Below are 23,106 nucleotides of genomic sequence, written 5' to 3'. Positions count from 1 at the left end.
CTGTTTGTCTGTTATTGGTGTATAGGAATGCTTGTGATTTTTGCACATTGATTTTGTATCTTAAGACTTTGCTGAAGTTGCCTATCAGCTTAAGGAGATTTTGGGCTGAGACAACGGGGTTTTCTAGATATACAATCATGTCATCTGCAAACAGGGACAATTGGACTTCCTCTTTTCCTAATTGAATACCCTTTATTTCCTTCTCCTGCCTGATTGCCATGGCCAGAAATTCCAACACTATGTTGAATAGGCGTGGTGAGAGAGGGCATTCCTGTCTTGTGCCAGTTTTCAAAGGGAATGCTTCCAGTTTTTGCCCATTCACTATGATATTGGCTGTGGGTTTGTCATAGATAGCTCTTATTATTTTGAGATACATGCCATCAATATTTATTGAGAGTTTTTAGCATGACGTATTGTTGAATTTTGTCAAAGGCCTTTTCTGCATCTATTGAGATAATCATGTGGTTTTTGTTGTGGCTTCTGTTTACATGTTGGATTATGTTTATTGATTTGCATATGTTGAACCAGCCCTGCATCCCAGGGATGAAACCCACTTTATCATGGTGGATAAGCTTTTTGATGTGCTGCTGGATTCAGTTTGCCAGTATTTTATTGAGGATTTTTGCATCTATGTTCTTCAGGGATATTGGTCTAAAATTCTCTTTTTTTGTGGTGTCTCTGCCAGGCTTTGGTATCAGGATGATGCTGGCCTCATAAAATGAGTTAGGGAGGATTCCCTCTTTTTCTATTGATAGGAATAGTTTCAGAAGGAATGGTACCAGTTCCTCCTTGTACCTCTGGTAGAATCCAGCTGTGAATCCATCTAGTCCTGGACTTTTTTTGGTTGGTAAGCTGTTAATTATTGCCTCAATTTCAGAGCCTGTTATTGGTCTATTCAGAGATTCAACTTCTTCCTGGTTTAGTCTTGGGAGGGTGTATGTGTCGAGGAATTTATCCATTTCTTCTAGATTTTCTAGTTTATTTGCGTAGAGGTGTTTATAGTATTCTCTGATGGTAATTTGTATTTCTGTGGGATCGGTGGTGATATCCCCTTTATCATTTTTTATTGCATCTATTTGATTCTGCTCTCTTTTCTTCTTTATTAGTCTTGCTAGTGGTCTATCAATTTTGTTGATCATTTCAAAAAACCAGCTCCTAGATTCATTGATTTTTTTGAAGGGTTTTTTGTGTCTCTATTTCCTTCAGTTTTGCTCTGATCTTAGTTATTTCTTGCCTTCTGCTAGCTTTTGAATGTGTTTGCTCTTGCTTCTCTAGTTCTTTTAATTGTGATGTTAGGGTGTCAAATTTTAGATCTTTCCTGCTTTCTCTTGTGGGCATTTAGTGCTACAAATTTCCCTCCACACACTGCTTTGAATGTGTCCCAGAGATTCTGGTATGTTGTGTCTTTGTTCTCATTGGTTTCAAAGAACATCTTTATTTCTGCCTTCATTTCATTATGTACCCAGTGGTCAGTCAGGAGCAGGTTGTTCAGTTTCCATGTAGTTGAGTGGTTTTGAGTGAATTTCTTAATCCTGAGTTCTAGTTTGATTGCACTGTGGTCTGAGAGACAGTTTGTTATAATTTCTGTTCTTTTACATTTGCTGAGGAGTGCTTTACTTCCAACTAAGTGGTCAATTTTGGAATAAGTGCAATGTGGTGCTGAGAAGAATGTATATTCTGTTGATTTGGGGTGGAGAGTTCTGTAGATGTCTATTAGGTCTGCTTGGTGCAGAGCTGAGTTCAATTCCTGGATATCCTTGTTAACTTTCTGTCTCGTTGACTTGTCTAATGTTGACAGTGGGGTGTTAAAGTCTCCCATTATTATTGTGTGGGAGTCTAAGTCTCTTTGTAGGTCTCTAAGGACTTGCTTTATGAATCTGGGTGCTCCTGTATTGGGTGCATATATATTTAGGATAGTTAGCTCTTCTTGTTGAATTGATCCCTTTACCATTATGTAATGGCCTTCTTTGTCTCTTTTGATCTTTGTTGGTTTAAAGTCTGTTTTATCAGAGACTAGGATTGCAACCCCTGCCTTTTTTTTTGTTTTCCATTTGCTTGGTAGATCTTCCTCCATCCCTTTATTTTGAGCCTATGTGTGTCTCTGCACATGAGATGGGTTTCCTGAATACAGCACACTGATGGATCTTGACTCTTTATCCAATTTGCCAGCCTGTGTCTTTTAATTGGAGCATTTAGCCCATTTACATTTAAGGTTAATATTGTTATGTATGAATTTGATCCTGTCATTGTGATGTTAGCTGGTTATTTTGCTCATTAGTTGATGCAGTTTCTTCCTAGCCTTGATGGTCTTTACATTTGGCATGTTTTTGCGGTAGCTGGTACTGGCTGTTCCTTTCCATGTTTAGTTCTTCCTTCAGGAGCTCTTTTAGGGCAGGCCTGGTGGTGACAAAATCTCTCAGCATTTGCTTGTCTGTAAAGGATTTTATTTCTCCTTCACTTATGAAGCTTAGTTTGGCTGGATATGAAATTCTGGGTTGAAAATGCTTTTCTTTAAGAATGTTGAATATTGGCCCCCACTCTCTTCTGGCTTGTAGAGTTTCTGCCAAGAAATCAGCTGTTAATCTGATGGGCTTCCCTTTGTGGGTAACCCGACCTTTCTCTCTGGCTGCCCTTAACATTTTTTCCTTCATTTCAACTTTGGTGAATCTGACAATTATGTGTCTTGGAGTTGTTCTTCTTGGGGAGTATCTTTGTGGTGGTCTCTGTATTTCCTGAATTTGAATGTTGGCCTGCCTTGCTAGATTGGGGAAGTTCTCCTGGATAATATCCTGCAGGGTGTTTTCCAACTTGGTTCCATTCTCCCTGTCACTTTCAGGTACACCAATCAGATGTAGATTTGGTCTTTTCACATAGTCCCATATTTCTTGGAGGCTTTGTTCATTTCTTTTTATTCTTTTTTCTCTAAACTTCTCTTCTCACTTCATTTCATCTTCCGTCACTGATACCCTTTCTTCCACTTGATCAAATCAGCTACTGAGGCTTGTGCATTCGTCATGTAGTCCTCGTCCCTTGGTTTTCAGTTCCATCAGGTCCTTTAAGGACTTCTCTGCATTGGTTATTCTAGTTAGGCATTTGTCTAATCTTTTCTCAAGGTTTTTAACTCTTTGCCGTGAGTTTGAACTTACTCCTTTAGCTCAGAGTAGTTTGATCGTCTGAAGCCTTCTTCTCTCAACTCGTCAAAGTCATTCCCTGTCCAACTTTGTTCCATTGCTGTTGAAGAGCTGCGTTCCTTTGGAGGAGGAGAGGCACTCTGATTTTTAGAGTTTTCAGTTTTTCTGCTCTGTTTTTTCCCCATCTTTGTGGTTTTATCTACCTTTGGTCTTTGATAATGGTGATGTAGAGATGGGGTTTTGGTGTGGATGTCCTTTCTGTTTGTTAGTTTTCCTTCTACCACACAGGACCCTCAGCTGCAGGTCTGTTGGAGTTTGCTGGAGGTCCACTCCAGACCCTGTTTGCCTGGGTATCGGCAGTGGAGGCTGCAGAACAGTGGATATTGGTGAACAGCAGATGTTGCTACCTGATCATTCCTCTGGAAGTTTTGTCTCAGAGGAATACCCAGCTGTGTGAGGTGTCAGTCTGCCCCTACTGGGAGGTGCCTCCCAGTTAGGCTACTCGGGGTTCAGGGACCCACTTGAGGAGGCAGTCTGTCCATTCTCAGATGTCCAGCTGCGTGCTGGGAGAACCACTACTCTCTTCAAGGCTGTCACACAGGGACATTTAAGTCTGCAGAGGATTCTGCTGCCTTTTGTTTGGCTATGTCCTGCCTCTAGAGGTGGAGTCTACAGAGGCAGGCAGGCCTTCCTGAGCTGCAGTGGGCTCCATCCAGTTCGAGCTTCCTGGCCACTTTGTTTACCTACTCAAGCCTGGGCAATGGCGGGCTCCCCTCCCCCAACCTCGCTGCTGCCTTGCAGTTTGATCTCAGACTGCTCTGCTAGCAATGAGCGAGGCTCCGTGGGCATAGGACCCTGCGAGCCAGGCACGGGATATAATCTCCTGGTGTGTGGTTTGCTAAGACCATTGGAAAAGTGCAGTATTAGGGTGGGAGTGACCCGATTTTCCAGGTGCCTTCTGTCACCTCTTTCTTTGACTAGGAAAGGGAATTCCCTGACCCCTTGCGCTTCCCGGGTGAGGCGATGCCTCACCCTGGTTCGGCTCATGCTCAGTGCACTGCACCCACTGTCCTGCACCCACTTTCCTACACTCCCCAGTGAGATGAACCCTGTACCTCAGTTGGAAATGCAGAAATCACCCGTCTTCTGTGTCACTCTGGGAGCTGTAGACTGGAGTTGTTCCTATTCGGCCATCTTGGCTCCACCCTTTGTTTGTTTTTTCATTGAAAGAGAAAAGTGAACAGATTGGTATTTAGGCAACAGACAAAGAAGAAGGAACAGATTGACTGCTTAAGATATCATATCTTTGGGGTTACTGTTGTGCCAAGTTTAATGAATATAGACAGCAGCAGGAATCTTAATGTAAATTTTAACTCCAACATTGACCATTCCAGCCATCTGTGTATTACAAAGTATGTCATTGTTTACTACCTCAGTTTAACATCCAACTAAGCTTGCTCAGCCTCATAGATCCCACCGCTTGCCCCACACAAAGAAAACAACACACAGACCCAAAGGCAGCTTATCAGATAATTTTTAATAGAACTCCAGAAAAACTCTGCACATACTACCCCAAGTTGTCGATTGTTATCTTGGCAGAAAAATAGTTGCTTTCCCTCCTATCTGTCCTGTTAAAATGTACAGCTTCCTCCTGGGAAGAAATCAGGTAAAAGTAATAATAGAAGAAGAAAGCAGGAGGATGTAGCTCATTCACTGTGTTCTCAGTACCAGAATGGGCTGCTTAAACATCAGAGAAGGCCGGGCGCGGTGGCTCATGCTTGTAATCCCAGCACTTTGGGAGGCCGGGGCGGGCGGATCACGAGGTCAGGAGATCGAGACCACGGTGAAACCCCGTCTCTACTAAAAATACAAAAAATTAGCCGGGCGTGGTGGCGGGCGCCTGTAGTCCCAGCTACTCGGTGAGGCTGAGGCAGGAGAATGGCATGAACCCGGGAGGCGGAGCTTGCAGTGAGCCGAGATTGCGCCACTGCACTCCAGTCTGGGCGACAGAGCGAGACTCCGTCTCAAAAGAAAAAAAAAAAAAAAAAAAAAAATCAGAGAAGTTCTTGGCAACAAAGAGTGGCAAGCTGTCCAGGTGATATATTGCTGTGGAGGTAGCAAGAAGTGGCATCCTAGATGCTTAGCAAAGAAGAGATTCTAGATCAAAAAACCTGGAAAAAATAGCATTAATCAAAGTACTGAATAGGTATAAAATTGCATTCATGTAGCCTAATTGTAATGAAAATTGTAAGCCTTCTTTTATAAACCTATTTCTTGATTTATAAACCTATATCTTAATTTGTAAAACTATTTCTTGATTTATAAACCTATTACTTGATATCTGACATTCAGATCAAGTTCTTCTGGGATCTTCAGTCTACAGGCTTTACCTATCTTTGTTTTCCAATCAAAGGACTTGTGTTTTTGATCATGAGTTCTAACCATTTCTCTGTCTACTCATGGCATTTCTAAACTGATTTATCTCACAACTTAGCCAAGGCATGGGGAACATTTCACAGGGGCAGATTTAACTCCCTTTTTCTTTCGAAGGTCTACTAAGGAAAATGTGTCTAATTTGGAAGTAACAGGTATGCATTTTATGTTCACTTTCTAGTGCTCATCAGTAAAAACCTATGGTGAGAAAAGAACTTTATGCTTCAGAGGAAAGGGCACCGTACTCTTATACTAGGACTATTGCTTGCTATGTACAACTTCAACAAATCTCCTTGATCTTGATCAATTCTCATTCAAGATCTCATTGATCTCATTGATGTTTGCAAAATACAAATCCCCATCCAGTACAATTGATTAAGGGCAAAGGGTGGCTTCTTTGTAAGTGCCACCTCCCAATCTCCTACCTTCTGGGGGCTGCTGCAGCTTCCCTGTTATGCCTCTCTGGTCAATACAGCTGCCAGCATCTGTATCAAATATTCCTGGATATATAATTCCTGGATATACAATGGAGAACCACTTAAGTCAGGAGGAGGATTGTTTTCCAAGCACATAACAGGTCAAGATACCATCCTTTAAATTAAGAGATACTATTGCTGTTTTAACTGTCCATAGGGCATAATCATTAAGCTCTTGGTTTTGTTTTGCTATTTTTCAGTGGTGGTGATACATGTGTACAGATGTTGGACTATTCTCTCGCCCTTTTTCCCTATCAATAGATACAATATCCATTTCCAAAAAGACTGATCTAGAACAAAATGCCTATAGAAAAATAAACAAAAGCAAAACAACTGCCCCCCACAGATGGTCAGTGTCATTTCTCCCTGGAGCTAACTGGCTGCAGAGATCCTGTGTTAAAATCAGAAGTCATGATCAAATTCCATGAGCTTACAAGGCATAGTTTCCTGTAACAGTGTTTGCAAGATATGCTGAGCATGACCTGAGAAATCCAGCTGGGCAGAAGTAGACTCAGTCAATATATAAACTTTCCAAAATTCCTTTGCACATATGCCCTGGAATGGACTTAATTTTAAGAACTAGTTTCTTCCATCTGTAAAGGCAGAGACCTAAAGCTGTATCTAAAAAGTTTGACAGCCAGACATGAACAAGGATCTATCCCATTGTTCTGTTTCTTATGAAGGTAAATGCATGTTCTACCAAAATTATTTGTGAAACAACTCATTTATCTAGGCTAAAATTTTATAGGTAGATATAAATTAGAACATTTATATTCCTGAATGGCATTATAAAATTACATCAAAATTTTAAAAGGCTCATGGTATACCAGATATTTGGAATTTATCGCTTAGTAAGACTTTGAAAACAACTTGGGTTTTCTCCATTCCTCTTTCAGTCCTCAGGACCTAGCATGTGAATTCCATGTAAAAGGAAAATAAAAATATTGCTGAATTGTTGAAAGACTGGCTCAGATGTATTTCAGTTTAAAATCAAGAAAAATAGGCCAGATTATTTTTAGGGCTCCAGGCTACATTCCTTCATCCTCTCAATATCCCCTGTTTGATCAGCAGAAACAGTAACTGGATTTATATTTTACAGTCCAAAAAAGGGAAGCTTTGCTCTTAATTATCAGTATCCTGAATACCTCATTCAAGAGAAAAATGCATTTAATCACACACCAAGACATACATGCATACACACACACACACACACACACACACACACACACACACACACACCACCATCACCACCACACCACACAGTTCAGGGTCCCTCTGTTTTTTATCTCCATTACTATACTTTATTATCTGGATGATATCTGTCTCCAGAAAGACACAAGATTCCCTGTATCCCCAGCCCCTGGTAGAATATGACAGTACAGAAAATAACACAGTTTTTTTGAATGAAGCAATGAATATAACAGGAGAGGAAGTAAGAAACTGATTACAGAATCCAAATGTGGCCCTAGCTCTATCTCATCAATTAAGAAGATATTGAAATAGACTCTGTGCTGAGTTGTGATGTATAAGACAGTTTGCTCCCAATGATTTTATGTCATGGAAGAATATTTGTTGGAGTCCTCACTTTCTCTCTTCTTTGATGCTTGTTATAGAAATGTGGTAGCCGATAGAATAGATATAGTCAATATTGAGTCACTTTTTAATCGCTAAATTTCAGAATCATCCATGCTTGTCTTACTGAGTTTCCACATTCTAGCCTATTTAAAATCAGGACAACTTCTCCCCCATTTTATGCCTATTTCTTTTTCCTAAATTGATTGCCTAACTGATGTTTTTGCAATTACTACATTGCCAGGTGTTAATATGGGTATAGGATGTAAGGTGCAAAGCTGAGAAGAAATTCTGTATAATCTGTGCCTGTCGAATCTTGGATCTTCCTTTAGTTGCCTTTTTCTATAAAGAGCTCAGAAGAAGAAAGAACTCTGATACATGTGCAGCTTTGTTCAGAATAGTACCCTTAAATATTTCTGCTACCCAAGCTAATGGTGAACTCTCCCATACCAACTCTCTGAATTTCCGAAAGATAATAGTATTTGCATACAGCAATTGGATATTGAATTGCATACAGCAATAACCTTCTCAGGATGGACTAAGTTTAAAATCAACTTTTAAAATAGCTGGAGTGATTTTAACTGAAATTCTTCGGTTGAATTCTTGGCTAATGTATCTAAAATCTTCTCCTACCTTCTGCACCCTAAACTGGCTGCAAAAATATTTTATGACTTCATTAAACAAATACATGCCATAATTATTGTTATTCTACTTCATTAGTATGAATGACCATGTTTACAAGTAAAGGCATAGCAATACATGTAAACAAAATCATTTCAGCTGGGTTTGTTTTTTCTTTCTAAGTACTTTATTCAGGATATTGTTTGATCATTACTAGTACTTATTAAATACTTCTTTGATAACTCTGTCACTTGGGCTTTGGAGTCATATCACTAAGTTGTATCTTAAAGAGATTGTTCCATTTTCATGGGAGCTTAGTTGCCTCTTTCAGAAAGGCAGTAAGAAAAATCACTGATAGCATGGCAGGGATAGAAATCCTGAGATTAGATTAATACTTGGTAGAACAGAGGAGGCTTGGCCTAGAGAAGCTATAACAATACAAGACTTAGGATTATTGTATAGAATTCCTTCTACTGTGGCACTGCTAACAATTAAGAATTTACTGGGGCTGGGAGTGGTGGCTCACGCCTGTAATCCCAGCACTTTGGGAGGCTGAGGCAGGCGGATCACGAGGTCAGGAGATCGAGAACATCCTGGCTAACACAGTGAAATCCCATCTCTACTAAAAAAAAAAAAAAAAAAATAGCCAGTCTTGGGGGTACGCACCTGTAGTCTCAGCTATTCGAGAGGCTGAGATAGAAGAATTGCTTGGACGTGGGAGGTGGAGGTTGCAGTGAGCCGAGATCATGCCACTGCACTCCAGCCTGGGTGACAGAGTGAGACTCCATCTCAAAAACAACAACAACAAATAATTTATTGCATGAATTTGGGCACAGAGATATGGAAGCAATCTTTCTTCACTGTGGGTTTTCTGGCAAACCAGCTTTCTAGGCAAGGAAAGTGGGAGAACCCCTGGTTTCTAGCATTGCCTATTACTGTGTTATAAATGTGTGTGCCACCAGTTTCAAGATATCAACATGATGTCATTGAATGTGAAGTTGGGAAGAAGTGTGCACCACCAGCTCTGCCCAAGCCCATGCAAGCTGGCCTAGCACCCACTGGACTCTGCAGAACTATCCCAGCTCCAGAGCTCCCTGCAGAGTCAGCTCAGCTCTGTGCTGTGACTGCATCAAGGTTCAGACTCTCCCTTTGCCTTCTTCTTTCTCCTCTCACATTAGAGACAGGTGTTGTTCCTAAGAACATGCTCCAATAAACTTCCTGTGTGAGAATCTCAGAGTCCCAAAGTGACCCCACCTACAATGAAGAGAAATTGAAAGTTAAGTTCATGATCACTGAAACATAGAGAGCGAAAGTCCTCTGTTCTCTCTCCTAAATTCATTAACTAATTAGATCAACTATGGCCTCCACCTGGTTCCCTAATGAGTCATAGAATTTACCTTGATAAGTTAATAAATGGGCAACTCAGTGGCGCTTTGTGCTTTGTTCTGTTGGTCTTTATTTAAGTCCTTTATCTCAAACAGACCACACACAAACCAGGATCAAATGTAACCAGATGCTGACATTAGAGATCCACAGTACAAAGTCCTTTGTTGCCACAGAGGGCTGTAGCAAAACTGGGAAGACTAAATCTCATGTCCAAATATTATCACTGTCTTGTTTATCCTATTATGTCACTAAATTCTCCCATAGCTAGCACTCATAAGTCGGTACACAGAAAGAATGGATTTCTCAGCCATAAACAGCACCGGCAAAATTCCTTTTTGCCACATAAAGCTAAAAAGAAGGGGTGATATTAATGAAATGTAATGGAATAATGTGCTAGAATAGCTATAATTTTTAGACCTGGTAAAATTGTAAACTAGATTAAAATGTGGGTGACAAATGTTGAGTCTAAGCTATTTCTCCAGAAAAACACAATTTATATAGTCCATTTTCAATTATCTGCCCAAGAAGAAATAGCAATAATGGCAATTATCCAAAAGAGTAGATAATGAACAAATTCATTTCTACTTGACTTTGAAATATTATTTCGTATTCTAAAACCAACATTTGAATGTAGATGCATTTAATATTCTGTAAAGTTGCAGTGCCTCTAACTTAAGTACTAAAATTACACTTTAGAAATCAGACTAAAGAAAGTAGCTTATATTTTTCATCTTTTCTTGTACAATACATTCCCACTTTCTATATTATTCCTGTGAATAGATGTCATTATCTCTTAGGATAATGTTCAGTTCATTCTAAAGCAGAGAAAATTTGCATGTATATGTTTTCTAGTTAATATTTTCCTGCATTGATGGCAATTAAGTATTTTCATTAAAAGGACACCCTCCTTTCCTGCCTCTGCTTTGCTAAAATTATTTTTTAATGTGTGAAAAGGAAAATCCCAAAACAGAATGGATATTCAAGATAAAAGTTATATCTAAGTAAGATTTAAGTTTTAAACCTGCATCTGCCCATGGAAAAATGAGTTAGCTATTTACACATTTTCCACACCTTTTTTTTGGCCCTGGTTTGGTTATTTTTCACTCAGTGAATGCTGTGATGACTATAATAGTACCTAGGATAGAGTCTGTCTCATGACAGCATTCAGTAACTTCTCATTTCTTTCATTTCTTGCTTCCCTTTTCTTCGTTCAATAATATTTTATAGAAGATGCTTCATATTAAGGCTTCATATATTTCAATAATGTTTATGTTTTATTCCACTCTTTCCATAGTATATTCTACAAAAGCAAGGAAATGTTTTAAAAATGTCGTAGAGTAAAATCTTTCAGGTGCTATTTTTCCAATGTCAACATTCAGTACATGTTTAAATTCTTAAAAGCTACCTCCATTATTTTATCAATATTAAGCAAATAATCTAGTAAGAGATATAGCACTTTAAAGAGCAGAATGAGGGTTCATGCAGACTAAAAACTGACTACATGCTCTCCTGTCTTACGCTTACTTACATGGTACACTCCTATTATTAGAATAAGACATTTTTTACATAAGGCAAAAGATTCCCAAGTGTCGCAATACTTTTGATTGTTTCTGGGACTCTTTTGCTTTGGTATCTGACTTGATAAGCAATTGGTGTTTGGCCAAATAGACGTGCTCTCCTTTAAAGTTCTGAAATTTGTCTTCAATTGAACAAATGACAAGGCACTGGAGAGGTAGGTTAATCAACTGTCTAGGCTGAGTAGATCTAAGTTCAAACACTAGCTCCACTAATCCCAGGATGACATTGAACAATAGACTTGCTCTCCCTCAGTCATGTTTTCTCGTTATTAAAATGAAGGTAATAATACAAAACTAAGAGGATTGTGGAGATGATGACAGATAATACGTATAAGTAACTTGGTGCAGGCATTCAGTAAATGTTGGTAGTTGTTACAAATACTAGCTAACGTTGATGACTACCTATGCAAGCACCATCCTAAGCACTTTCTATGTATTCATTTATTTGAACCTCATGACAACTCTAGGATTCAGGTACTGTTATCATGATTTTGCACATAGGACCTAGAGAGGTTAAGTATCATCAGTGGCTGAGTCAGTCTCTAAAACCCAACCCATATACTTACCCATCACACAACACTGATTATCATAGAAACAGAGAGTGTTTTAACAGAAACTGGAATCAGCAAATGGATCCACTGGAACCCACTTGTGCCTCTGTCCATATTCTTCACATGGGGCCACACTGCTTAAACACCATCCCAAACAAATGCCTTTAATAAGAGTTTTATTTCATAGGAGGACCCATCACATTTCAGTCACTCAGCATTACCCAGAACTTACTCGATGATATACATGAACAGTTAGTTAGAATAGAACATTCCACCTTTTATTATGAAGCTTTATATACATATAGCTTCAGACCCAAGAATCTGATCAATAGAAGGCAGGTCTATTTGGCTTCCATCCTGTTAATTAAACAGGTCTGGATCAGATTCAGCCAGTGGCAGAGTGGTCATAAGTGACACTAAAAGATCTTAAGTGAAAGGGAAGGTGCGCATGCCTAAAATCCCAGCTGTGCCATGAATGAACCAAGTGTCTCTGCCCAAAGGCAGCTTCAGCCCTCTGGACCTTTTTTATCACTTGGAAAGTTACGATGTTGCAGTAGACCTTAGGTGAAAGCTGGCCATCCATGTGCCAATCCTGACCCCTCACATGGGCTTTGGTTTTAGCCTTGTATGACCTGTGCAGTTTTGTTTTATTTTTAAAATTAGATCCTAAAGTACAAAACTCAAAATATTTCACATTTAAAAATCTGTATTTCTGTTTTTCCCTAAAAATTGGACGTTGTGACATCATTGGGCCTGTTTATCTTTGTGGCATCAGTCAAAATCATCAACTAGACCTGAGCAGTAGCTGCCCTTTCAGATGGGGCATGGGCTCACTAGCTCATCACAGTGCCCACCATTCCTTATTATCTCACACCCAGTCTGCTGGCCCATTGATACCACCTGCATGGGCTTGAAGGCATCTGAGTTTGTAATCCTGGTACCAGTTGAAACCCTAAATGAGGTTAATTTCTTAATTCTTTTTTCATTCAGTCCACCACTATTCAACGCCTACCCACTTGCCATTCTTTGTATTGTATTGTACTTACATAGAAATATTTTTTTTAAAGTGGCAGTTCTGTTTTCATTTCTCTGAACCCAATTCATTTCAATTATTTCTAAATTTTTCTGTCTTCTTGGTGTCCACTTAGGGCTATGCAGCTTGCTCCTGGCACGGGCACCTTGAATCTCCTCCTCACACAGATGGAGACCATGCTTGATTTCCTGAACTTGTAGTAAGACGGAGGAAAACACAGCACGCTGGAGCCAACAGGTAGGAGAGAAACACATTTCTCAGTTATGCAGCCCGGCATCGAGGAAAAGTAACAGCACCTCTACAAAATCAGAAATCAGTGTCTAAGGAGTAATGAGCAGAGAGAAAAGTCTAGGTTTTTTTCTTTATTAAGGTTTACCTGCTATAGTGTGCAAAATATCCTTGCCATAAAAGCCTAATTTCTTTTTTAAAATTTTTATTTAATTTTATTTTAAGTTTCAGGATACATGTGTAGGACGGGCAGGAAAAAGCCTTTATTCTGAAAGATACAGGAGAAAAAAACTCATAGCTTAAAAAAAAAGTGTCTTTTTAAAAAATTCATACTTACAAGTGTCTATGAAACCTTTGATTTTAGTGGTGGCCTCTTTTAAGATAAACTATTAGGTAACTAAAGATATGCTTTAGATGACCTAAGACAATTCCTATTTAAAACCCATTTCTCCAAGGCCATCACTAATTGATTCTTGAATCTTCTTTGCTGAAGTAAACTCATCCCACAGGCAATTGTGCTTCAATCATTTCTTATTTCAGTTGAAAATAATAGGATTTTGCATAGGAAATGATGGTACAGTTATTAAGAGTCTCTAAAATAGCGAATAATTGTTAAAATGTTTTTATTTAAAGTGATAAAAAGCAAGATAAATACTTAGAATATTCCTTTATACACTAAATGGCACATTAAGTAAAAAAAAATGATTGCAGCCTATCCAGACTGTGATTCAGGGAAAGAAGCACCACGCTGGCAAGAGGTCACCTGGATGACACTCCTGTCTTTCCCGTCATAGCCTCTGGGACTTTGGGCCACTTACTTAACCTTTCTAAACTACAGTTTCCTTGTCCGTGAAATTGACAGTTATTTCAGAGTGTCTTCAAAATGCCAAGCAGAATCGGACCATGAAATACAATTGTTAGTGGGAGGTGGCGGGTAGCTCTGAGCCAATTCCCTGTGAGCTCATTTGCCAAAACCAAGTTCAACAAAACTCCAGTTCACCAAATTCCTCTCTCCTGGTCCTTATTTACAAAATTCATCGTAATTTGCACTGGATATGTTGGTTTTCACAGCCTTTGGAGATTTCTGTAAGGTTTCAGTTGATAGTTTTTTTCCCTCCGCTTACTGACAGCATTGGAAGGAATGCGCAGTTTGTTTCAGCCCCTGACAGTGAGTAGCAAGAGGACCCTCTGATGAGGAGCAGCGGAGCAGGGTCAGCACACAGCCTAAATGGGTGAACACAGACTAAGAGACATGAGATTTTACTCATAAGGATTCTCCAAGTTCAAGACAAATATACTGAGTATTTTAAATATATGAAGCCGATTGGGTACTTTTGAGAACAGCTTTATGGAATCAGCCTGCTGGTATAAATAATACTTCCCCTTAGGGATCTTAGCATCCAGTGGAGGAAACAGACTAAAAACAAAACAGAAAATAAGTAAATAATACAATTACAAATTGCAATAAGCACTATGAAGAAAACAAATAGGGTGCTCAGGTAGTGAAGAGGTGGAACCTGCTTTAGAAAGGGTGGTTAGGGGAGGTGTGAGAGTCAAGACAGCTTTCCCCGCTTCCCTTCTCTTCTGGGCACATGAAAGGACCAAATAGCTTGGGGCCATGGGATGTGGGATGACCATTGAGTTGTGAGTAGAAAGGATCTATGGCACTTCCATGCTGGAGTATTTAATTGCTGTTGCAAGACTCCCTAGCTCCCTTTCCCTATGGCATTCTGACTGATGTGGCTCAAGGTGTGGTTTTCTCCTTCAGCCTGGAGCCTGTGTGACTGCAAAGAACAGAGCGCCCCTCTCCATCCCCCGCCCCAACCCATGGACCCACAATGGACCTGTAACCTGAGCAAACAACAGACTTTAATTGTCTTAAGCCACTAAAATATGGAAGCTATTTGTTAGTGCAGCGTAACTGAAGACTATCCTGACTATTATTATTAGGGGCTTTAAAACAAAGCGTTAAGCTTCGCTGGTTTGTAAAACTGAAAGATAGCCAATATGGCTGGATTATAGCAAAGCAAGAAAAAGTAGCGAATTAGAGTTCTTCTACTGCAGGCTGCCTGCCTCAGGCTGTTCTGATGTTTATATTCCTGGCAATGCTTTAAGACAGATTAAGTAGCTTGACTCTAAATGCTTTTGATTTGTTTACACAAATCAAACTCTCATATTTTATCTCTGCCTCTGGATTATGATAGTTTTTATCAAGAACTTTGCATGTGGGCTATTGATATGATAATGCAATCCTAATGCTTTCCCAAGAGCTAAGAGCCTCTATCCTTTCAGTCAATACTGAGATGCACTTGGGTGTATAGGCCGTTCATAGCTGAGGCTTGGGATGGGCAGTTCACAGCACTTTGCAATTGAATCATATGTAATACTGTGCAGTTTTTAAGCTCTCAGTTTTTCATATCAATTTCTAATATTCTGGCAACAGAAGCTAGTGAAAAGCCCAACTTTTGTGGGACTCATCATAGGCCCTTGAATGTTTGTTTAAGTCTTTTGCACTTAAGATCTTGTTTGCAAACAAAACAAAACCCCCGAGCAGAAAGCAAATTGCCTGATACACAATTTATCTTCTTTGGAAGAAAAGAAGAGCTGAGTCAGCCCCTCATGAGATTTGACAAGGAAGGTACTTTTTTTTTTTTTTTTTTTTGAGACGGAGTTTCACTCGTGTCCCAGGCTGGAGTGCAGTGGTGTGATCTCTGCTGGAGTGCAGTGGCAGAGATCAAGTGAATTCAAAAATCAGAATTCACTTGAACTCTGCCTCCCAGGTTCAAGTGATTCTCCTGCCTCAGCCTCCCAAGTAGCTGGAATTAAAGGCATGTGCCACCATGCCTGGCTAATTTTTATATTTTTAGTAAAGACAGGGTTTCACCATGTTGGCCAGGCTGGTCTCGAACTCTTGACCTCAGGTGATCCACCCTCCTCGTCCTCCCAAAGTGCTGAGATTACAGGCGTGAGCCACTGCACCCAGCCTCGGAAGGTATTTTTTTATCCTTGACACTGCTCAGCTAGAGCCACTGATATTATAATTGCCTTTATTGAAGTTTGGTAGCATTAGAGGAAGTACATCTGTCGGTTATTACAGTCATTCTTGTACAGTTCTTAAAGTCTTAAGGATTTTTATTCGAGATGAGTGAAATCTCACTAAAGAAAAGGAAAGTTGGGAAGGGGAAAGGAAATGGATCTAAAATTAAAATTATGTCCTTAACATAGTCTAGGCTTAGCGCTAGGTGCTTTCATATGCATTACTATCCCCTATCCCCACACAGTGGAGGAAGCAGCTCAGAGAAGTTATGATCACCCAGCCAGTGAGTGGCAGACCAAGGAAGAGGTCTTCTCCCTCTAAAGACCCTGCTTTTTCCTCTTTATTATGTAGACTAGAATGTAAAAGTCTCCTGTACCATCCCTATAGTCAAATCCAAAATGGCCAAATCTCGCATTCCAAAAATCCTGCATTTCCAAAATTTGAGAGTTCTCTAAAAAATAACTGCTAGGTCACTACTACATATTGATTTATTATATATCCAGGTTTAGAAGAGGCTCTAAACAGAGCTGGTTATAACAAGCTGTGCTCTGCTAATTGTGCATCTTCCCTTTGTTCCGCCTCATCCTGTGTAATTAGCACAGTCTTGAAAGTAGAAGTTTCCATGACATTAAAATTCTTACACAGCACACCCTCTAATTATTTCATATCTTCACATTAGCGACCAAGATACTCATGGTGGAGGGTGGAATTCTGTTCATTATTTAATTACTTAAAGAAGGAGCAAAGGAAAACCAAGACAAAGAGATTATTAAAATAATATTTACACTTGACTGAGTTGCCTACACACAGACCAAGGCACAGGCATACATTTCTTTTCACCTTCTCACTCCCACCTGGCTTCAGACCTCATCTCTCTTGGCACTAGTTTTCATCTCAGTTATGCCTGTTGCCATCTCTTCCTATCAAGGACTTGCTTATTCTTCAAGCCCCACTCAAAATTCACTCCTCCACATGCCTTTTCAGATGTCCACAGTCCCTTACCCGAGGGCACTTTTTACTAATCTTACAGCATCTCTCTGCATTGTACTGTGAGGACAAGGGTGGGACAGAGAATGCTGATGATTCAATCAATCAACTGTGTTTTCTCTTTTTTCTTCCTGGGCATATAGGTAGACAGCATTTCCTAGCCTTCCTTAGCGTTCAGCATGACCACATAATAAATTTCTAGCAGTGCAAAATGAGTAGAAGTGACATGCTTCATTTGGAAGCCAGGGTTTTGAGGAAGGAGGTATGCCTCCTCTGTGCTTTTTGCCTTGCTGCCATCAGTAAAGGAACTCTGAGACCCCCCAGGTCGGGGCCCCATGGGGTGAAGAAAGTCTGGGTTCCCAAATCACCGGGTGAAAAGCTTTCTGGCCAAGCAGCAACGCTAGGTTGTTACACAAATAAGAAATAACCACCTATTGTGTTAAGGCTTAGAAATGTAGGGCTTATTTGTTACAGCTGCTGGTGTGGACCTAACAGAGAGTATGCATTTTCTAAGTGTGTGCTTTTAGAAGCCCCAAAAGGACTGGAACTAAAAAAAAATCATTCTTAACTGTGTGTAAAATTAAACTGAATTGGTGCCTCATTTGGGAATGGAGCAGATGGTCATTAAAATGAAGAGTGGAGGATACTCTAAAGCATCTCCAATATTGGGATGCCATTTTCTCATTTGCAAGCAGCTGTCTAGAATTTTGTAAACAATCTCATAGGTGACTAATTTGGTATAGAGAACAAAAGGAATACCCAGTTAGTTTTCATGTTAAAATGTGCCCTGGTTCATTTCTCATTCGAGTATTCATTATTTCAATCAACAAGTACATACGGAACACATTCTACTTGCCAGGCAGTCCTCTAACAGTGCTGATCCGTTAACAGTGGCCCCAGCTCATTCCAAGTACACAGGCCAGTGGGGGAACCAAATATCCACTAAACTCATCACACTGCTGAATATGCTCTCAGCATATCACCCAGGTTCTCTGGTTCCTCTCTTGGAAAATAAGAATGATAATACTGGCTATTTCTCTAATTTTTAATTAGATAATATTTAGATATAACAATTATAAAATATTTAGCAGTGTGTTTGACACCTGAACTTGGCAAGCACGTGATAATTCTTGGCTATTATTATTTGCTTTGATTTAGAGAAATACTATGAGATTGTATAATAAAGGAGTCTGACTAGGCTGAGGAAGGGGTATGTGGAACACAACAGTTTCCTCTGGAAATGACTCCTGATACGATAGTTGAGAAGTTGGGAAGAATATTCCAAATTTTTTAAACTAGAGTAAAAACAGTATATTCAAAGAACCCATGATGGGGACTTCATTTTCAGGAGTTAAAAGAAAAAGCTAGTTTAGCTGGAGTCTAGAAAGCAAGGGGAAAACTGCAGCAGGATAAGACCATGCAGAGCCTTGGGAAACAATCATGGTATGATTTCCAACAGGTAATGGCACAGAATGATAGGATGGGATTTAGTTTGTAGAAACATCACTGTAGCTGCAGTGTAAAGAAAGAGAATTAGAGGACAGACCGAGAATAGGCAGCTACCTGCAACTTGAAAAGTTAATATAGGAGTCAAGATGAGATATACCCATAGCTTGAGTGGTGGTAGTGGAGCTTGAGAGAAGTAGAGATGTAAGAGAAATTTCTGAAGTGACATTGGCAGGATGTGGTGATGGATTAGGTACAGAGTTAAGAGGGTAAACCGGGACTTGACTCCCGGTCTTGCTCTCGGTCCTCTCTACCGCTCCACCCTCCAGGGCTCATGGCTTGATCCTCTCCAGCCTCAACCTGGCCAGGTTTCCCCTCAAGCCTCCAGAGCCTAAGGAAGAAGAGTTGACAGGAAGGACAGGGACCAGTCATTTGGTCCCTGATCTCTCTTGGGACAGCTCCCCAAGCAGCTGAGCCAGAGCTGTTAGGAATGGCTCCAGGTCTTTCCGATACAGAGAGGTACGTTTCACAGAAGTGGGGAACCCTGAAAGAAGATCAGGGCTGCAGGATCATGAATTTACCTTTGCATATGTTGCATTCAGATGCCCTTCAGATATCCAAGTACACAGTTAGATGCATGGGTCTGGAGATCCATAGAAAGAGATCTCTGAGCTAGAATATAAACTTAAGAGTTATTCACATGCAGATGGCAACTGAGGCCATGGGCAGAAAAAAAAATTGCATAGAAAACAAGCAAAACTGCCTGTAATCCCAGCACTTTGGGAGGCCAAGGCAGGCAGATCACCAGGTCAGGAGATCGAGACCATCCTGGCTAACACAGTGAAACCCCGTCTCTACTAAAAATGCAAAAAATTAGCCGGGCGTGGTGGCGAGCACCTGTAGTCCCAGCTGCTCGGGAGGCTGAGGCAGGAGAATGGCGTCAACCCAGGAGGCGAAGCTTGCAGTGAGCCGAGATCGTGCCACTGCACTCCAAACTGGGCGACAGAGCAAGACTCCGTCTCAAAAAAAAAAAAAAAAGAAAAAAGAAAACAAGCAAAACTTAGAGTGAGAAGAAAAGAAGGCCTAGGACCTTGCCTTGAGGAACTTGTTAGCAAAGGAGACAATGTTAGTCAGGGCTCTCCAGAGAAAAAGAACCAATAAGATATATGCAGGTGTGTGTGTGTGTGTGTGTGTGTTTTATATATATATAAATATATATATTTAAAAATATATACTTAAATATAAATATATATAAAACACATATTATATATATCTAAATTATATATACATATGTAAAGAGGCTACCAATAGAAGACAATTCTCTTACTAATTCCACGTTGTCAGACACAGAGTACACCATAAATAATTTTTCTCCTTAGAGCATCTTTTTCATTTTCACTTCTGAGGTAGGGATCGATCCCTTTTCTCTGACCCACGCAGGGCAGCTGTTCAGATAGCACACCACTCTTGACTCCAGCTCCTGTAGAAATTAGAGACACTGTGATTGTGCATTTGCCCCTCTGACTTTGTCCCGGGCTTGGGCAGGGAGTCTGTGCCACAGCCCTTGGCTCCACTCTCCTATCTATCTCTGTAGCTATTGCATAGATGTTTAACAACTTATCCAGCTTGTAATTCAATATCCACTGTGAGGTTGCCAGGTGGTTTTATTTTTCCTTTTAAATTAAATACTGATAAAGACCTTAGACCATGACAAATTCAGGGCAAATGTTACAAATGTTTTCCCTCTGATTCCTTCTCTTTCAGTCCGGTAAGCTAAGGCCTTAATTTCAGCATCATTTCTTTTTATTCAGAGTAGAGATTGGTGCCAGACAATTTCCCTCAAGATGGGCTTTCCGTGACATTCTTCAGCTGAGCAGAGTAGCAGACCCCACCTCTGCATTTGGTTTCTACATCTTGCCTACATTTCCCAAAGTGAAGTGGGGTGAGCCTAGGTCACACAGCGGGGAATGGGTCAGGTCACTTGACTCCCGGTCTTGCGCTCGGTCCTCTCTACCACTCCACCCTCCATTTGGTCCCTGATCTCTCTTGGGACAGCTCTCCAGGCAGCTGAGCCAGAGCTGAGGAAGAGGAGGCAACAGGAGATGCTGGGCTAGACTCAGTTCCCTGCACATTAGCATAGCAGCCTAGTGCTCCCTATGTCCCTGAGGAGGTCTCTGAGGCCTAAACCCTTGAAGAAACTCAAGAACTGATTAGAAGACACCCTGTCAGGAATGGGGTGAGTGTAAGGGATCAGGTGATGGCCAGTATTGAATAAGGCTCAAAGAAGGAATGAAGGAGTCAAAGATGGGGTGAGAGTCAGGGATGTTTATGGCACATATGAATCCACATATCCACAGGTTCCACATCTGAGGCCTCAACCAACCGTGGATTGAAAATGTTTGCAAAAGACAAACAAACAATAAAACATAACAATACAACAATAAAAGTTAATATAAATAAAAAAATACAGCATAACAACTATTTACATAACATTTACATTGTATTAGGTATTATAAATAATCTAGAGATGATTTAAAGCACACAGGAGAATGCATGTAAGTTATATGCAAATCCTGCACCATGTTATATAAGGAACTTAAGCATTTGCTGATTTGATATGATGGAATCTTGGAATCAATCCCCATCAGATACCAAGGATGACAGTATTGGTAAATAAATCACATATTTTTCCACTGTACTCTACCAAATGTCCTCGACACCAAAACAATCATGCTTCCTGTTCAGAGACAGAACTCCAGGCTCCAAGAACACCAGTGGGACAGAATGTACAAAGGTCAAGACTCAGACACAGGCACAAATGGCACATATTCTGTGTGCCAGATGCCTCACAAGCTATTTCATCTACTGCCCAAAACAGCCCTTCAAGTCAGTGCTTAAAGATTCACCTGCCAGTTAAAGAAACAAGGCTCCAAAGCTTGGGGTACAAAGAACAAGACAGGTGCCACTCACGGTAAGCAGGGTACAAGGTGGTCTATTTAGTCACAAAGAACAAAACAAAATGCAGTTGGCTCAGCTCCTAAAGGCTGAGGACACGGTCAGTTGGAAATATGACGAGATCCTTGCCACTGTGTTACTGCCCTTGGGCCCCCTAAATTCTCCCTAACTAGGGAACTGCATTGGTCTAGACTGGCACCTAGGTGAGACTGAATGGGCAAGACGAAGCCAAGCAGCTCTTGCTACTGGCAGTAGTGAGCTAAGGAGCAGGGAGTCAGGCCTGTTGTCTGCAAATAGCGACCACCCCACCCCTTCCCTCTCCAGCAGTCCCTGCTCAGTGCGTGGCTGCTGCTCAGAGTGCACTTTCTGATGGCGAGTTTGCTTATGGCCTCGGATGCTCTATATCCAAAAAGTCCTTCGCAAGCTGTGCTTCAGCCACTGAACAAACTGGAATGGAAACCAGAGCATTACACGATCCCTGGGTTTACAGACTTTGAAAGGCACCAAGAGTGGTTTGTTGGGGTTGAGATTGGCCACATCCCAGTGTGCTTTTCTGGGACTTTGTAACAGTTATTTCTGAGAGGGTTTCACTGAGCCCTAGAGAGACTGCTAGAAGGTCAGCACAGAGGGCTCTCGAATCACAGCAGAGACAGGCAACAAACCCGTCACAACCACAGCATTCCGCCCCCTCCCCTGCCCTCTTAGGGTAGATTGCTCTAAGCTCTCTAAGAACACACAGAATTAAGTAAGGGTTTATTTCCCAGTTGCCTCAACAAATATTTATTCAGCTGTGTATAAGGCCTCATGTTTCTCACCAGACTGTGATGCTGTGTAATGCACCTTTGATTCCCTGGCACCTATTCCTGGGCTTAAAAGAAGTGGATGCTCTGCAGTTGTTAGTCAAATGAATTAGCATACACCATCTAGTCCCAGAATTTGGAAAACGCCCTGCAATGTGAAACGGTCAACAAATCCCCGGTCACCAATTGAGTCTACCTGCTGTCCCATAAATGACTTCTCACATCTTTCCTAATAGCACAAAATTGCTCTCAAGCTCAAGTGAAGTAAGTCTAACATGTGATGAACTGCCGAATGAATTAATAAACACCACTTCATGGAAAGTGTTCTGTGGGAATGTGACATGGTCAGAAATATGATTGGCAGAGGTCATAGAGTGGATGAGAAACCCACCAGTGCGGTTTCTGATATTTTTCCTGCTACAGTCTGCATAAGAGATGAATTTCTCATGGCTCCTACATTCCCAACAGGCACACTTAAACCATGTCCCTTTCTTTGTCTCTCAGGAAAGTAAATCAGAAAGCAAATGCATAAAACTGATATCTTCACAAGGACAAACTTGAATGTGCTCTCTTTTTAAAAATCACAGTCCTAATAATGGACAGCCTTTACTGAGTGCTTACTCTATGCTAAGCACTGTGCCATGAGCTTTGCATATATGATCCCATTTGAGCTAGGAACAGCCAACCCTGTGTGCTTTGTTCTGTAGGATCTTCATTTTGCAGATTAGGAAACAGGAGCCTATAGAGGTTACAGAACATTTCCAGGAGTAATATGTGTGTGGGACTGAAATGCAGGTCTTGACGTTGACACTGTCCTGTCTCTAAAAATTATCATACTCAAATTTCAGTACTTGGTGACTATCATCATAAGTT

General features: G+C 40.7%; 1 protein-coding gene across 4 annotated transcripts in view; it reads left to right on the top strand.

Moving 5' to 3' along the window:
• B3GALT1 (beta-1,3-galactosyltransferase 1) overlaps positions 1 to 23,106 on the top strand; it is a 378,667-nt gene that overhangs the window by 314,059 nt on the left and 41,502 nt on the right. For all 4 annotated transcript variants that reach the window (XR_010113656.1, XM_055291902.2, XM_055291903.2 and 1 more), the window contains one exon: positions 12,896 to 13,017. The gene's annotated coding sequence lies outside the window, so the exon portion shown is untranslated. The remainder of the gene's footprint in view (positions 1 to 12,895; positions 13,018 to 23,106) is intronic.

This window comes from Symphalangus syndactylus, chromosome 9, assembly GCF_028878055.3.
Source record: "Symphalangus syndactylus isolate Jambi chromosome 9, NHGRI_mSymSyn1-v2.1_pri, whole genome shotgun sequence".
Classification (NCBI taxonomy): Eukaryota; Metazoa; Chordata; class Mammalia; order Primates; family Hylobatidae; genus Symphalangus; species Symphalangus syndactylus.
The sequence above is the reverse complement of the archived record's forward strand: the minus strand, read 5'-3'. Positions and strand labels throughout refer to the sequence as shown.